Source organism: Amblyraja radiata, unplaced genomic scaffold (assembly GCF_010909765.2).
Source record: "Amblyraja radiata isolate CabotCenter1 unplaced genomic scaffold, sAmbRad1.1.pri scaffold_782_ctg1, whole genome shotgun sequence".
Classification (NCBI taxonomy): Eukaryota; Metazoa; Chordata; class Chondrichthyes; order Rajiformes; family Rajidae; genus Amblyraja; species Amblyraja radiata.
The window spans coordinates 21398-38717 of record NW_022630791.1 but is presented as its reverse complement, the minus strand read 5'-3'; the positions used below and the strand labels follow the sequence as shown (position 1 = coordinate 38717).

Here is a 17320-nt window from a genome sequence, read left to right as displayed (position 1 = left end):
TTGAGCATTAATAGCCCATTATCTGTTTATTTATTCATATGTATATATATTGATATAATGGTATATGGACACACTGATCTGTTCTGTATTCATGCCGTCTATATTCTGTTGTGCTGAAGCAAAGTAAGAATTTCATTGTCCTATCTGGGACGCATGACAATAAACTCTTGATCTAATCTTGACTTGATCTTGGACTGGATCCCTCTGTTCCATAACTGTGTCAGTCTAAACAGCGTCTCCCCCACCTCCTGTTTAACGAATCTGCTCGAATTCTTTGAGGAAGTAACAACCCGGGTGGATAAAGGGGAACCGGTGGATGTGGTATACTTGGACTTCCAAAAGGCTTTTGACAAGGTGCCACATAAGAGACTATTGCTAAAAATAAAAAATTATGGGATTGGGGGTAATATATTAGCATGGGTAGAGGATTGGCTATCAAATAGGAAGCAGAGAGTGGGGATAAATGGTTCATACTCGGGATGGCAACCGGTAACTAGCGGGGTTCCGCAAGGGTCGGTGCTGGGACCCCAGTTGTTCACAATTTATATAAATGATTTGGAGGAGGGGACCAAGTGTAATATATCAAAATTTGCGGACGATACAAAAATGGGAGGAAAAGTAGGGGATGAGGAGGATAGGAAGAGTCTGCAAAAGGATATAGATAAGCTAGGTGAGTGGGCAACAACTTGGCAGATGAAATTTAATACTAATAAATGTGAAGTCATTCACTTTGGGGAAAAAAATGATAGGGCAAGTTATTTTCTAAATGAGGAGGAGCTGCGTTGTAATGCAACGCAAAGGGATCTAGGGGTATTAGTACATGAATCACTAAAAGTCAGTATGCAGGTGCAGCAAGCAATCAGGAAGGCCAATGGAGTTTTGGCCTTTATTGCTAGGGGGATTGAGTATAAAAACACGGAGGTCTTGCTGCAGCTGTACACAGTATTAGTGAGACCACATTTGGAATACTGTGTACAGTTCTGGGGTCCATACTTAAGAAAGGATGTACTAGCCCTGGAGGCAGTGCAGCGAAGGTTTACAAGATTAATTCCTGCAATGAGGGGATTGACATATGAGGAAAGGTTAAGTAAGCTGGAACTCTACTCTTTGGAGTTTAGAAGAATGAGAGGCGATCTCATTGAAACATATAAGATCGTGAGGGGCCTTGATCGGGTGGATGCACCGAGGATGTTCCCAATGATCGGGGAAACTAGAACTAGGGGACATAGTTGCAGAATAAGGGGGGGCTCTTTTAAAACTGAGATGAGGAAGAACTTCTTCACCCAGAGGGTGGTTAATTTATGGAATTCACTGCCCCAGGGAGCAGTGGAAGCAGAAACGTTAAATGTATTTAAGTCTAAGATAGATGGTTTTTTAGCTGCCAAGGGGACAAGGGGCTACGGGGAGAGGGCAGGGATATGTACCTAGGTATGGTTAGTATAGTAAGACCTGAGTGATCTCCTGGACAAGTGTCGATCGCCTGGATTGGGATCGGAGAGGAATTTCCCGGATTTTTTTCCCGAATTGGACCTGGGTTTTTATCCGTTTTTTTGCCTCCCCCAGGAGATCACGCGGTTCTTGGGGTGGAGAGTGGTGATAGCGGTATAAAGGGGAGGGTAGTGTCTTGTGTTCTGTGTCTTGTGTCTACTGTTTGTGGGTAAGTGTGTCTGTTTAGTGTTCAGCCATGAGCGAATGGCGGTGCAGGCTCGACGGACCTGGTGGTCTACTCTCGCACCTACTTTCTATGTTTCTATGTTTCCTCATGCAGGGCCTTCCAGGAACTGACCAAAGTCTGCGTAAAAACTTGTCCAGACTGTCCCCTTTAAACATTCCTCGCTCCAGTCAGAGACATCCCCACCCTGGGAACAAGACTGACCATATCTATGCCCCTTATATTCTATACTTCTGTTTGGCCTCCACTCAGCCTTCATTACTCATATAAAACAATCCAGTCTTTGTCTGCCTTAACTCAGACCATATTTCTAACTGATGTGTATTCTAGTGGATCTTTTGACAGCTTTCCTCGTGATCCACAATTCTGCAAAGAGTTCTATTATTACTTATTAACTCGACCACCTACGTTTTTGTCCAAATCTTGGACATGTTTAGAAATTGCAGAGGTTCCAGAACTGATCCTTGCAGAATACTACTGGTCACGAACCTCGTCAGAATCACACTCCTCCACCACTATTCCTCTCTCCTGTTTCCCCTCGCTCTAAGCCCTTTGTTTTTTTCTCTTCCCAGCTCCTACAGTCTTCACCATCCACTCCCCTTCCATTTCACTCACCTGCCCCTTGGATGAGACTCAATGATTCCTTGTTTGATGAATCTCGGCCGTGATGGATTTCGCCACTTGGGTCAGTTCCAGGGAGGTGAACCACGTCTCCTATTCCTCTCCAACTGGACTGACCTTGTTCCCTTTCCTCTTCAGCGGGTTCACATCCCATCAAGGGTCCGCTCTCAATCCCACTCTGCTTTTCGGTCATTGTTCTCACCATCGTTCTTTAATGAGGGGTCTGGCCTAAATGCTTTGAAAATCTTGCCCACTCGAGTTAATTTCCTACCTGAAAAAAAAACATTAATTGTAGGTTGTAGAGAAATTTCTAATTGAGAAAATCACAGGTTTGGAATAGCTGGCAGCAATCCGAATTGACATTCTGGGGCAGGGGTGGGGAACCTTTTCATGTTGGAATGCCGCTTTAAGTTAGCTGTAACCTAATAAGGCCGCAAACTTCAATTAGATATACTTCAAAACGCACATAATTTGATAAAAATCTAACTACTATGTACTAACTTCAAGAAAATGAAACATGTTGTTAATTCTAAAGTTAACTAAGCTTTTAATGACACTTGTTACTGCTTTTTTGTGGGAAAGCATTTGAATATTTGGTTGAAACATGGAAGTACGCAGTTTCAGCTGATCTTCTAGATGGGTATCCGTCATTTGTGATCTTAAGGGCATCTTGATTTGAGTTACATGGGAGAATGTAGAATCGCAGCAATAAGTAACCGAAAAGCAAGAAAGCATTTTTCATGCGGGGAGGATTATTCAGTTGAATCTTCTTTTACTCTTTGGTATTTTAAATAACCATATAACAATTACAGCACGGAAACAGGCCCCCGGCCCTTCTAGTCTGTGCCGAACACTTACTCTCACCTAGTCACATCTACCTGCACTCAGACCATAACCCTCCATTCCTTTCCCGTCCATATACCTATCCAACTTATTTTTAAATTATAAAATTGAACCTGCCCCCACCACTTCTACTGGAAGCTCATTCCACACAGCTACCACTCTCGGAGTAAAGAAGTTCCCCCTCATGTTACCCCTAAACTTTTGTCCCTTAATTCTCAAATCCTCTTGTTTGAATCTTCCCTACTCTCAATGGAAAAAGCTTATCCACATCAACGCTGTCTATCCCACTCATCATCTTAAAGACCTCTATCAAGTCCCCCCTTAACCTTCTGCGCTCCAAAGAATAAAGACCTAACTTGTTCAACATACGTTCATTTTAACACAACTAATGTGTTAATTTCATCACAATTAAAACTAATAAAAGACGAACAAAAACATATTAATAAAAATAAAAGGACATGTTCTGCAAAATATGTTATCTCCATTTATCTACATATAATTAAACTTCTGATCTTGACCACTTCCTGTTTGCGCTGCATATTGATTTAATAAAAAACGCTACCACGTACGGCTGTGATTTTTGGCCACCTTACTCAGAATCCCCTTCCGCTGCGCAGGACAAGAGGATTTTTCCCATCGATGAAAAATAAAAGATTTATTAATATTTGTTAAATGTTGAGATTCTCTCTCCTGTCAATCACGCCATGAAGGCCACGGCCCTTTTGGTGGGAGGGGGAGGGACTATAAAACCCGCAAGTGTGGAGGTGCCTCAGTTCTCTGCAAGATGGGGGAGCGACAGGTCACGACTCTCAGTCTGAACTGTGAATAACACGGAACACACATTTACTTACAACTTACAAAATCCTTAAGGGGTTGAACATGCTACATGCAGGAAGATTAATCCCGATGTTGGGGAAGTCCAGAACAAGGGGTCACAGTTTAAGGATAATAGGGAAGTCTTTTAGGACCGAGATGAGAAAATCTTAATTTTGCACAGAGAGTGGTGAATCTGTGGAACTCTCTGCCACAGGAGGTAGTTGAGGCCAGTTAATTGGCTATATTTAAGAGAGAGTTCAATGTGGCCCTTGTGGCTAAAGGGATCAGGGGGTATGGAGTGAAGGCAGGTATGGGATACTGAGTTGGATGATCAGCCATGATCATATTGAATGGCAGTGCAGGCTCGAAGGGCCGAATAGCCTAATCCTGCACCTATTTTCTATGTACTAAACTGTGTGGTTTTACTGACCTGTGGGGGCCCTTAATGTGGTTTGAAAATGCAAAAGTGTGTTTTGGTTTGAAAATGCTAAAGTTGCCTTTGGTTTGAAAATCCAAAAGCTGCGTTGCCTTATTGAAAAGGTCACTTGAGTTTGGTGGCCTTGCACCCTGCCTGGTGGAATTTCAAGGAATAGCTGTGAGTCAACTGCCAGCCCACCAGCTGTGAGTAACCTGCCAGCACACCAGGCTTGAGCCGCCAGCCCAAGAATCCATTCGGCCCACAATGTCCATACTAGCCCTCTAGAAACCAGTCCCTTCAGCCCACAACACTAGTGCTCCAGAAACCACCCCCCCCACTGGCCACCAATATTGGAATTGGTGGAGAGGTGGAATATTGCGTTGGCGGACCAGCCCTCCTGTGTGACGCTGGGACACAACTTAGTCTAGTCAAATATAAAATTTGGATGCTTGTTACTTTGAGATAATCGGATAATTTTGTTCCAAGTATTCCTGATTTTGGCCTTACAGTTATCTGCCAGAATTCTGATCACTTGACAAAGCATTTCTACCACCCCAACTGGATTTGAACCAGTATTTGTGGATGATTAGTCAACATGTTAGATGGTGAAGTGACAATTCAAGTTTAATCCTGATGAGGGCACATTGTCACCTGTTGGAAGGATAAATAAAACCAGCATATTCACCATGAAGGACAAGGGCCTTGAGACCACTGAGAAACACCCGTACAAATCCAAGCACAGGCTTGGCGATCGCTTCGCCGATCACCTCCGCTCGGTTTGCAACTACCAACCTGATCTCCCGGTGGCTCAGCACTTCAACTCCCTCTCCCATTCCCAATCCGACCTTTCTATCCGGGGCCTCCTCCATGGCCAGAATGAGGCCCACGGTAAATTGGAGGAGCAGCACCTCATAATTTGCTTGGGCAGTTTACACCCCAGCGGTATGAACATTGACCTCCAATTTCAGGTAGTCCCTGCTTTCTCCTCCCCTTCCCGGGTCTCCCTCAGCCCACTGTCTCCGCCTCTTCCTTTTTTCTTCCCCCCCACCCTCACATCAGTCTGAAGAGTCTCGACCTGAAACGTCGCCTATTTCCTTTGCTCCATAGATGCTGCCTCACCCGCTGAGTTTCTCCAGCATTTTTATCTACATACAAATGGATAACTCTAAGAGTACTCTAAGAGTAAACCTAGCAATTATATATAAATGTTAGTTTGACTTCAGTGGTGGGCAAATTAATGGAAAAGATACTTAGAGATAATATATATAAGCATCTGGATAAACAGGGTCTGATTAGGAACAGTCAACATGGATTTGTGCCTGGAAGGTCATGTTTGACTAATCTTCTTGAATTTTTTGAAGAGGTTACTAGGCAAATTGACGAGGGTAAAGCAGTGGATGTTGTCTATATGGACTTTAGTAAGGCCTTTGACAAGGTTCCTCATGGAAGGTTGGTTAAGAAGGTTCAACTGTTGGGTATAAATGCAGGAATAGCAAGATGGATTCAACAGTGGCTGAATGGGAGAAGCCAGAGGGTAATGGTGGATGGCTGTTTGTCGGGTTGGAGGCAGGTGACTAGTGGGGTGCCTCAGGGATCTGTGTTGGGTCCTTTGTTGTTTGTCATGTACATCAATGATCTGGATGAAGGAGTGGTAAATTGGATTAGTAAGTATGCAGATGATACCAAGATAGGGGGTGTTGTGGATAATGAAGAGGATTTCCAAAGTCTACAGAGTGATTTAGGCCATTTGGAAAAATGGGCTGAAAGATGGCAGATGGAGTTTAATGCTGATAAATGTGAGGTGCTACACCTTGGCAGGACAAATCAAAATAGGAAGTACATGGTAAATGGTAGGGAATTGAAGAATACAGTTGAACAGAGGGATCTGGGAATAACCGTGCATAGTTCCTTGAAGGTGGAATCTCATATAGATAGGGTGGTAAAGAAAGCTTTTGGTATGCTAGCCTTTATAAATCAGAGCATTGAGTATAGAAGCTGGGATGTAATGTTAAAATTGTACAAGGCATTGGTGAGACCAAATCTGGAGTATGGTGTACAATTTTGGTCGCCCAATTATAGGAAGGATGTCAACAAAATAGAGAGAGTACAGAGGAGATTTACTAGAATGTTGCCTGGGTTTCAACAGCTAAGTTACAGAGATAGGTTGAATAAGTTAGGTCTTTATTCTCTGGAGCGCAGAAGGTTAAGGGGGGACTTGATAGAGGTCTTTAAAATGATGAGAGGGATAGACAGAGTTGATGTGGACAAGCTTTTCCCTTTGAGAATAGGGAAGATTCAAACAAGAGGACATGACTTCAGAATTAAGGGACAGAAGTTTAGGGGTAACATGAGGGGGAACTTCTTTACTCAGAGAGTGGTAACGGTGTGGAATGAGCTTCCAGTGGAAGTGGTGGCGGCAGGTTCGTTGGTATCATTTAAAAATAAATTGGATATGCATATGGATGAGAAGGGAATGGAGGGTTATGGTATGAGTGCAGGCAGGTGGGACTAAGGGAAAAAAAGTTGTTCGGCACGGACTTGTAGGGCCGAGATGGCCTGTTTCCGTGCTGTAATTGTTATGTGGTTATATGGTAATATGGATAGAAACATAGAAAATAGGTGCAGGAGGAGGCCATTCGGCCCTTCGAGCCAGCACCGCCATTCATGGCTGATCGTCCCCTATCAATAACCCGTGCCTGCCTTCTCCTCATATCCCTTGACTCCACTAGCCCCTAGAGCTCTATCTAACTCTCTCTTAAATCCATCCAGCGACTTGGCCTCCACTGCCCCCTGTGGCAGGGAATTCCACAAATTCACAGCTCTCTGGGTGGAAAAGTTTTTTCTCACCTCAATCTTAAATGACCTCCCCTTTATTCTAAGAATCCCTAAAGCCAGCAGCACACACAAAGACAGCATTTAGCATTCTTGTCATTAGCTGCAGCCTAGAACGCAAGTGAAGGGAGGCGATTAAGCCTTGATACAGGGAGTTGCTTAAGCCTTAAGTTGGAGGAGTGTGTGCAATTCTGATCCCCATACTGTGGGAAGGATGCCTTTGCACTGGTGACGTTGCAGAGGAAATTCATCAGGTTATTGCTCGGAAATTAATATTTCAATTACCAGCAGAGACTAGCATGATTTAAGTCATCTTCCTTGAAAAAGAGGGCTGATTTATCACACAATTCCTGCATCCGCCCACCTGCGACTGTGATGTCCTGTAGATGTCAACTCTCTGTGCTCAGCCCCTTCCCTATTCCCACTTCTGTGTGAATCCAGAAGTGGCGGCGCTGTTGAACGGCTGCGGCTCGCCTGCAGTCCGTCTGTTTTTACTTTTTTGTTCTTTTTTTTGTCTCTTAGTTAAATTTTAGTTTATTAGGTTGTGTTATGTGTGTGGGGGGAACATGGTTTTCTGTCTCTTCCTTCGGAGGAATGCGACTCTTTTGTCGTATCCCCCCCCCTTCTCTGCCTCCGTCTGCGCTGAGGCCTAATGGCAGAGCTGGAGGCCTCCAGCTGCGACCGACCTTGTGGCTCCAGAAGCAGAGCCAGCCAGGACTTACCAACGCGAGGCTGGCCAAATTCGGAGCTGTGGCGGCGTTCCGATGGCAGCGGCACGACTCGGCTGAGACGGTGCTCCGGTGAGGGCGGCCCGACTTGGGGCTGAGATGGTGCTCCGGTGGCTGAGGCGGCGACGGCGACCTGAATCCGGGGCTTGACCGCGGGCCAGTGGACGACATCGTCGGGAGCTTGCAGGTCACAGGTTGGTGCCTGTTTTCTGGAGCTCCCGCAGCAACAGCTGCATCTGCTGGACTGGAGGGCGGCAGCTTAGATCCACCCCGAGCCGCGGAGCTGAACCGGCCCGTTTGCGGACTTACCATCGCCCAGCGGGGTAACAACATCGCAGGCCTGGATCGCCTCAGCGCAGAGGGAGAATAAGGAGGGGAAGAGACAGTGACTTTAAGATTTTTGCCTCCATCACAGTGAGGAGGTGCCTGGTGAACTCACTGTGGTGGATGTTAATTTGTGTTTATTGTGTGTTTTTGTTGTTTATTATTATATGTATGGCTGCAGGCAACAACATTTTGTTCAGACCGAAAGGTCTGATTGACAAATAAAGGTTCTAATCTAATCTAAAAACATAATTTCTTGCATCAGCTCTACAACCCATTGACAGGGCATCATATATATGTCACAGAAAGCGCACAAACCTTTGTGTTCCTTTGATGTAGTGGCCACTGAATCACCTCCCTAGTCACCACCTTCAGACATGATGTCGACAGGCGTTCACAAACTCTGTAGCTCTGGAATAAACAATATTAACAGAACCATCAGGTGACAATTGAATGTGAAAGAATACATTGCCTTGTAAACCAACAAACAGCATTACAGTGCAGCGGAGATGTGGAAACCACCCCTTCCAAACAGTTTTGGTCTCCTAATCTGAGGAAAGACATTCTTGCCATAGAGAAGGTGTACAGAGAAGGTTCACCAGACTGATTCCTGGGATGGCAGGACATTCATATGAAGAAAGACTGGATAGACTCGGCTTGTACTCGCTAGATTTTAGAAGATTGAGGAGGGATCTTATAGAAACATACAACATTCTTAAGGGGTTGGACAGGCTAGATGCAGGAACATTGTTCCCGTTGTTGGGGAAGTCCAGAACAAGGGGTCACAGTTTAAGGATAAGAGGGAAGCCTTTTAGGACCGAGATGAGAAAATCATTTTTTACACAGATAGTGGTGAATCTGTGGAATTCTCTGCCACAGAAGGTAGTTGAGGCAAGTTCATTGGTTATATTTAAGAGGGAGTTAGATGTGGCCCTTGTGGATAAAGGGATCGGGGGTATGGAGAGAAGGCAGGTACAGGATACTGAGTTGGATGATCAGCCATGATCATATTGAATGGCGGTGCAGGCTCGAAGGGACGAATGGCCTCTACTCCTGCACCTATTGTCTATGTTTCTCATAGACAATATGTGCAGGAGTAGGACATTCGGCCCTTCGAGCCAGCACCGCTATTCACTGTGATCATGGCTGATCATCCACAATCAGTACCCCGTTCCTGCCTTCTCCCCATATCCAGACTCCGCTGCCCAAATCCGCCCAAAGGTTCATCGGCCGGCGTTACTGAGAGAGAGCTGGAGACGTCAGGCGCGAGGAGTAGCCCAGTAGGAGGATGAGCTGGGTTCATGCCTACAGCCCGTCAAGGTAGATGGAGTCGCCCCACGGGACACAAAGATGGGTGATGAGAGGGAGGTCGGTTCACAAGAACTGCACCAGGACATCGAGAGATTTGGACTTTGAAAATGGCGAAGCCTGCATGTGTAATATGTGCTTTAAGAATTTCATTGTACAGTCACATATTGAACTAGTGAATTGTTGACCAAACATCAGTTCCTCTCAGCACTCAGCTCACCAACTGATTCATCCTCAACAGACAGGGATTATCCTTTGCTATCTTGCAAACATTCTCTATTATCATAGCTGAAAGATACAATTCTACATTAAATGGTACAACTTCTGGTCCTGAACTATCCCAGCTGTGGACAGGTGATCTCTCCCTACCTTTAAGCAACCTCTAGCATGTAAATCAAACATATTTTGTTCATCTTACCGCTGTGTGTGATCTGGCCAAGTACAAATGACTACCATTTGTTACAAGTGTAATAAAAACAATGTGTATTTACTTGTTTAAGAAGGAACTGCAGATGCTGGAAAATCGAAGGTACACAAAAATGTTGGAGAAACTCTTGGGTGCAGCAGCATCTATGGAGCGAAGGAAATAGGCAACGTTATTTGGACACTTAGGCTATTTAAAAAAGTTAATCTATTCTTAAGAATTGGATAAATGTTTAGATCTAGTAATTGAATTTTGTGATTAACTACAATTAGGTAACTAACTAATTATATGCTTTAATTTCAGGTCATCCAAGTAAGATTGTTTCACATGTCTGCAACTCATTCCTCCACTTTTTCGCTGATAAAATCAGCACCATCTATCAATCTTTATCCCCTCTACCCGACTCCCCAGCATCTACTCCACCACCTACCAAGGCCCCTCCTTTCAACATCTCCACTGACCTCCTTACCCCTCCTCCACACTGCTTCCTCTCCCAGTTTGACCTGGTCACCCCTATTGAAATCTCCAAACTCATCAGCTCTTCCAAACCCACTACCTGCTCCCTCGACCCTCTCCCCACTCCCCTGTTGAAGTCCTGCCTCCCCGTTCTCTGCCCCTACCTCACTAATCTCTTCAACTCCTCATTGTCCCAAGGAATTGTCCCCTCCGCTTTCAAAACTGCTGCCGTTACACCAATCTTAAAGAAACCTGGTCTTGATCCCTCCTCTCTCATTAACTACCGCCCAATCTCAAACCTCCCCTTTCTTTCAAAAACCCTGGAGCGTATCGTTGCGTCGCAACTTCATTCCCACCTCCTTGCGTATAACCTACTTGAACCCCTCCAATCTGGCTTTCGCCCCCTCCATAGCACAGAAACTGCTCTCCTCAAAGTCCTCAACGACCTCCTCACCTATGATGACACTGGTTCCCTCAACATCCTCATCCTCCTCGACCTGAGCGCAGCCTTCGATACAGTGAACCATAACATCCTGCTCACCAGACTCAAAGACCTCGGCATTGAAGGCTCTGCACTCAGCTGGCTCCGTTCCTACCTTTCCAACAGATCCCACTTCATCTCTCTCCACAACCACACCTCTGCTACAGCCGCAGTCACTCAAGGCGTTCCCCAAGGCTCCGTACTCGGCCTCCTCCTCTTCATCATCTACATCCTCCCCCTTGGTCAGATACTCCGCCACTTCAATCTGGACTTCCACTGTTACGCTGATGACACCCAGATTTACCTTGGCACCAAATTCCCCCACAACCCCCCCCCCCCTCTCCCATATCAACTCCTGTTTGTCAGCTATAAAAACCTGGATGCAACATAATTTCCTCAAACTCAACAGTGATAAGACAGAATTCCTCCTCATAGGCTCCAAAGCCACACTCAGCAAAATCAATAACCCCACTCTCACCATCGACGGCACCACTGTCTCCCCATCTCCCCAGGCCCGCAACCTTGGCGTGATCTTGATTCCACCCTCTCCCTTGAGCCTCACATCCGCCATGTCATTAAAACCTCCTTCTTTCATCTCCGCAACATCGCCAAACTCAGACCCTCTCTCACACCGCCTGCTGCTGAAAGACTCATCCATGCCTTCATCTCCTCCCGACTGGACTATTGCAACTCACTTCTCCTTGGCATCAGCTCCACCTACATCAACCGACTCCAACTGGTCCAGAACGCAGCCGCCCGACTCATCACCCACACCAAATCCTGGCATCACATCACTCCAGTCCTCAAAAAACTTCACTGGCTTCCCATCTCCCACCGGATCACCTACAAAATCCTGGTCCTCACCTACAAAGCCCTCCACCATCTGGCCCCCCCCATATCTCACTGACCTCCTCTCCCCCTACCAACCCTCACGGTCCCTCAGATCCACATCAGCCGGTCTCCTCTCCATCCACAAGTCCAACCTCCGCAGTTTTGGGGACAGAGCCTTCTCCAGGGCAGCTCCCAGTCTCTGGAACTCCCTCCCCCAACTGATCCGCAATTCCGTGTCCCTCACCATCTTCCAGTCCCGCCTCAAGACCCATCTCTTCACCTCTGCCTATCCTTAGCCCCGCGTCCCCGTCCCTTTTCATCTGTGCATTAATTGCCTCATACTGTGTTTTGTATTGAATTCTGTCTTTACTTTGTGTACTAGTCATGTCTCTACTATTTATTTCATTCCCCTTACATGTTTTTCCTCTACATGCTCAATTTTTGTAAGGTGTCCTTGAGACTCTTGAAAGGCGCCCATAAATAAAATTTATTATTATTATTATTATTATATTTGTTTCAGAATGCTTCAATCTATCTATCTAAGCAGACTATTATCTAAATGGTGGCCGACTAGGAAAAGGGGAGATGCAGCGAGACCTGGGTGTCATGGTACACCAGTCATTGAAAGTGGGCATGCAGGTGCAGCAGGCAGTGAAGAAAGCGAATGGTATGTTAGCTTTCATAGCAAAAGGATTTGAGTATAGGAGCAGGGAGGTTCTACTGCAGTTGTACAGGGTCTTGGTGAGACCACACCTGGAGTATTGCGTACAGTTTTGGTCTCCAAATCTGAGGAAGGACATTATTGCCATAGAGGGAGTGCAGAGAAGGTTCACCAGACTGATTCCTGGGATGTCAGGACTGTCTTATGAAGAAAGACTGGATAGACTTGGTTTATACTCTCTAGAATTTAGGAGATTGAGAGGGGATCTTATAGAAACTTACAAAATTCTTAAGGGGTTGGACAGGCTAGATGCAGGAAGATTGCTCCCGATGTTGGGGAAGTCCAGGACAAGGGGTCACAGCTTAAGGATAAGGGGGAAATCCTTTAAAACCGAGATGAGAAGAACTTTTTTCACACAGAGAGTGGTGAATCTCTGGAACTCTCTGCCACAGAGGGTAGTCGAGGCCAGTTCATTGGCTATATTTAAGAGGGAGTTAGATGTGGCCCTTGTGGCTAAGGGGATCAGAGGGTATGGAGAGAAGGCAGGTACAGGATACTGAGTTGGATGATCAGCCATGATCATATTGAATGGCGGTGCAGGCTCGAAGGGCCGAATGGCCTACTCCTGCACCTAATTTCTATGTTTCTATGTTTCTATATATTACTAAAACTCTGATCTTGACCGCTTTTGGCCCACTGTGCTGCGATTTCCGACAGAACGCTGCCACCTACGGTCGTCATTTTTGGCCACCTCGCTCAGAGCCCCCCTCCGCCTTACGGGTGCGGAGTATTTTTCCCATCGATGACAAATCAGAGAAATATTAACGTTTTAAAAAAAATTCACCATTCTCTCTGCTGCCCATGCTGGAGGGAGGGGGAGGGACTATAAAACCAGGAAGTGGTGTGCCTCACTCAGTCTCTGGAAGATGGATGAGGCCAAGGGTCACATCTCTCTGAGCTCTGAATAACACTGAACAAATGTCAACACAACTGTGAGTCCCCTTAATGTGATTTGAAAATGAAAATATGGTTTGTTTGAAGTAAAAAGGCACTGCCTGCAAATGGTTGTTTGGGTGCTATGGCTTGAAGTTGAAAGGCACTACTTACTGCAAATGGTGGCTTGGGAGCTTTGGCTTGAAGTTGAAAGGCACTACTTACTGCAAATGGTTGCTTGGGTGCTTTGGCTTGAAGTTGAGAGGCACTACTTACTGCAAATGGTGGCTTGGGTGCTTTGGCTTGAAGTTGAAAGGCACTACTTACTGCAAATGGTGGCTTGCATGCTTTGGCTTGAAGTTGAAAGGCACTACTGCAAATGCACTTATTTGCTGTTTGCACTCTATATTGATTTTAGATAAAACGCTAACACTTGCGGCTGTGATTTTTGGCCATCTTACTCAGTCCCCCTCCGCTGAGCAGGTGCAGAGAATTCTTCCCATCAATGAAAATTAAAAGTGTTATTAGTGTTTAAAAAATGTTGAGAACCTCTCTCCTGTCAATCACGCCATGAAAGCCACGCCTTTTCCGGTGGGAGGGGGAGGGGTTATAAAACCCAGAAGTGGCCTTGCACCCTACTGAAAGTGGTATGAAACTGCACTTGAATTTGGTGGCCTTGGATCCAGCTTGAAGTGGTAAGAAACTGCACTTGAATTTGGTGGCCTTGCACCCTGCTTGAAATGGTAGGAACATGGATTTGCATTTGGTGGCCTTGCACCCTGCTTGAAGTGGTAGGAAACTGCACTTGAATTTGGTGGCCTTGCAACCTGCTTGAAAAGGAATTCCAAGGAATAGTCATGTCAACTGCCAGCCCACCAGCCTCGAGTGAGCTGCCAGTAGATCAGGATTGAGGGACTGAGCTGCCACCCCAAGAACCCATACCAGCACTCCAGAGAGCCCCCCCCCCCCACTAACCACCAATATTGGAATTGGTGGAGAGGTGGAATATTGCGTCGGGGGACCAGCCCTCCCGTGTGAACATGGGACCCAACGGGTCCCCCTTAGTCTAGTAATAACTGAAAATTTCATTCAGTTCTCTTAATTTTTAAGAAAGTTATGGGCTTTTGACTGTCCTCGATCACAGCTTTTGAGTTAAATCAATGGTAAAGCAATAGGGAACAAGATGCTAATTTCCCAGTATGAAAATGGCCATAACTTTTTTTAATACTGAAGATATGAAAGTGAATTAGGTGTCAAATTAAACTTATTTTTATGCTTTATCTGATGGGATAAATTGCAAACTTGATACATCTGCACTTTAGTCTGTTTTGACTATTTTGCTGTTGTAATGTACTTTGTACAAACCATGTTCTCGGGGTATCATAGAAACATAGACAATAGGTGCAGGAGTAGAGGCCATTCGGCCCTTCGAGCCTGCACCGCCATTCAATATGATCATGGCTGATCATCCAACTCGGTATCCTGCCTTCTCTCCATATCCCCTGATCCCTTTAGCCACAAGGGCCACATCTAACTCCCTCTTATATATAGCCAATGAACTGGCCTCAACAACCTTCTGTGGCAGAGAATTCCACAGATTCACCACTCTCTGTGTAAAAAATGATTTTCTCATCTCGGTCCTAAAAGACTTCCCTCTTATCCTTAAACTGTGACCTCTAGTTCTGGACTTCCCCAACATCGGGAATAATCTTCCTGCATCTAGCCTGTCCAACCCCTTAAGAATTTTGTAAGTTTCTATAAGATCCCCCCTCAATCTTCTAAATTCTAGCGTGTACAAGCCGAGTCTATCCAGTCTTTCTTCATATGAAAGTCCTGCCATCCCAGGAATTAGTATGGTGAACCTTCTCTGTACTCCCTCTATGGCAAGAATGTCTTTCCTCAGATTAGGAGACCAAAACTGTACGCAATACTCCAGGTGTGATCTCACCAAGACCCTATACAACTGCAGTAGAATCTCCCTGCTGCTATACTCAAATCCTTTTGCTATGAATGGTAATATACCATTTGCTTTCTTCACTCCCTGCTGCACCTGCATTCCTACTTTCAATGACTGGTGTACCATGACACCCAGGTCTCGTTGCATCTCCCCTTTTCCTAATCGGCCACCATTCAGATAATATCTAAGCCTAAATTTTAGTAACTACTTAAGTTATGATGTCGGATGGAAGCTGCATACCCAAATCTCGTTGCACTTATCAGGGCTCTCGCTTAACTTTTTTTCCCTGTTGCCAGCCGGGCAACCTTGACAGCTTTTTAGGTTGCCAATTGACAGTTTAGGTGGTCATTTAAGATGGCTTGCATGACGCGTGCGATAATGTGCTCGGACGAAGTGCGTAGTTACCAGTCGGAATTATACTCAATGAAGCATTCACATATTATTTCTGCTTCAAATAAAGTCACAAACATTCACCAATCACGACATGATATATCCCACAATGACATGCAGCAAAATTATAAGGCAGTATCTCAACTCTTTTTACACAATGCAATTAATGCAATTTCTATTAGTTCTTTCCACTTCCAAACAAAAATGTGGTTGAATTATTCAGCGTATGATCAACCTGTGTCAATAAATCCTGGACCATTAGAAGTTAGAAGGCAGTCGGTGCAGAATGGATGGATTGAGGCAGGTGAATTAGTACGTGTTGGTTGGAGTAGGTAAAATTGTGAGGGGAGAGCACGGGGGATGTCAGTGGTGATGAATGGGGGAGGGGGGTTCAGTACGGGATGGATGGGGTAGAAAAAAGTGCTGGAGAAACTCAGCGGGTGAGGCAGCATCTATGGAATGAAGGAAATAGGCAACGTTTCGGGTCGAGACCCTTCTTCAGACTGTTCCCCCCATTCTTCTTGAATGGAAGGATCAGTACAGGATGGATGGGGGGGGAGATCAGCGCAGGATGAATGGGGGGGGGGGAGGTCAGTACAGTGTGGATCGGAGGGTCTGTGCAGGATGAATGGGAGATCACTACAGGATGAATGAGGGGAAGGTGCAGGGTAAATGGAAGGTGGGTCAGTACGGGATGAATGCGTGGATTAGTACAGGATGGATGGGGAATCAGTACAGGATGGATGGAGGAGGTGCAGGATGGATGGGAAAGGAGTAAGTACAGGGTGAATTTGGGGAACCAGTGTAGGATGGATGGGGGGGGTGGCAGGAGAATTAATGCGAGGTGGATAGGGTGATCAGCGCAGGATGAATAGATTGGGGGGGGGAGATGGGGAGGGGAGCACAGGTGATGTCAGTGAGGACTGAATAGAGGCGGGAATGGGGATCAGTGCGGGATGGAGAGGAGGGGTCCCGGGATAAGTGGGGGGGTGGAGGGGGCGTACAAGAGAGAGAGAGAGAAGGGGGCGAGGTGGGGAGGAAGGAGGGTCAGCGCTCCTCGGACAACATCGCCCCGCTGCCTTGGCCGTTGGGTATTCCTCGCCACCGCCTCCCTCCTCCGCCAGCCAACGGGGCCTAGCGGTGCAGCTCAAAGATCCTATAGCTATAGGGTCTATGGTGCAGCTGCTTCAGAAGTGTCGAAGCGAATGACGGGCCGCTGCTTGCAAACCCGCGCTTTCAATACAAACCCTCCCGCACGCCAAGGCCTCCCCCTCCCTCCCTCCCTCCTCCCGGCCTCGGCGTGCGGGAGGGTTTGTATTGAAAGCGCGGGTTTGCAAGCAGCGGCCCTTATCAGGGCGGGCGGGGGGCGGGAGGAGGAGGAGATGGAGCTGCTGTTCGGGGCCCGTCATTCGCTGTGACCCTTCCTCACCCCGCACCTAGTATCTTTCCCACGCAATACAGCCGTCACCGCCAACACAAAACGTTGCGTTCCTTTTCTCCAGAGATGCTGCATGACCCGCGGAGTTACTCCAGTTTTTTGTGTCTATTTTCGGTGCAAACCAGTATCTGGTTTAGTTGCCCGGCGGCGCTTTGAGTGGTCAATGGCACCCGGGCAACCATTAATT

General features: G+C 46.3%; 1 long non-coding RNA gene across 1 annotated transcript; it reads right to left on the bottom strand.

The window, feature by feature from the left end:
• Positions 1 to 2519: 2519 nt before the first annotated feature.
• LOC116970350 lies at positions 2520 to 16444 on the bottom strand. The gene is made up of 4 exons (XR_004411112.1): positions 16432 to 16444; positions 11651 to 11653; positions 8573 to 8665; positions 2520 to 2564 (listed from the first exon to the last, which is right to left on the bottom strand). It is a non-coding gene; the product is annotated as an uncharacterized LOC116970350 (long non-coding RNA).
• Positions 16445 to 17320: the final 876 nt, after the last annotated feature.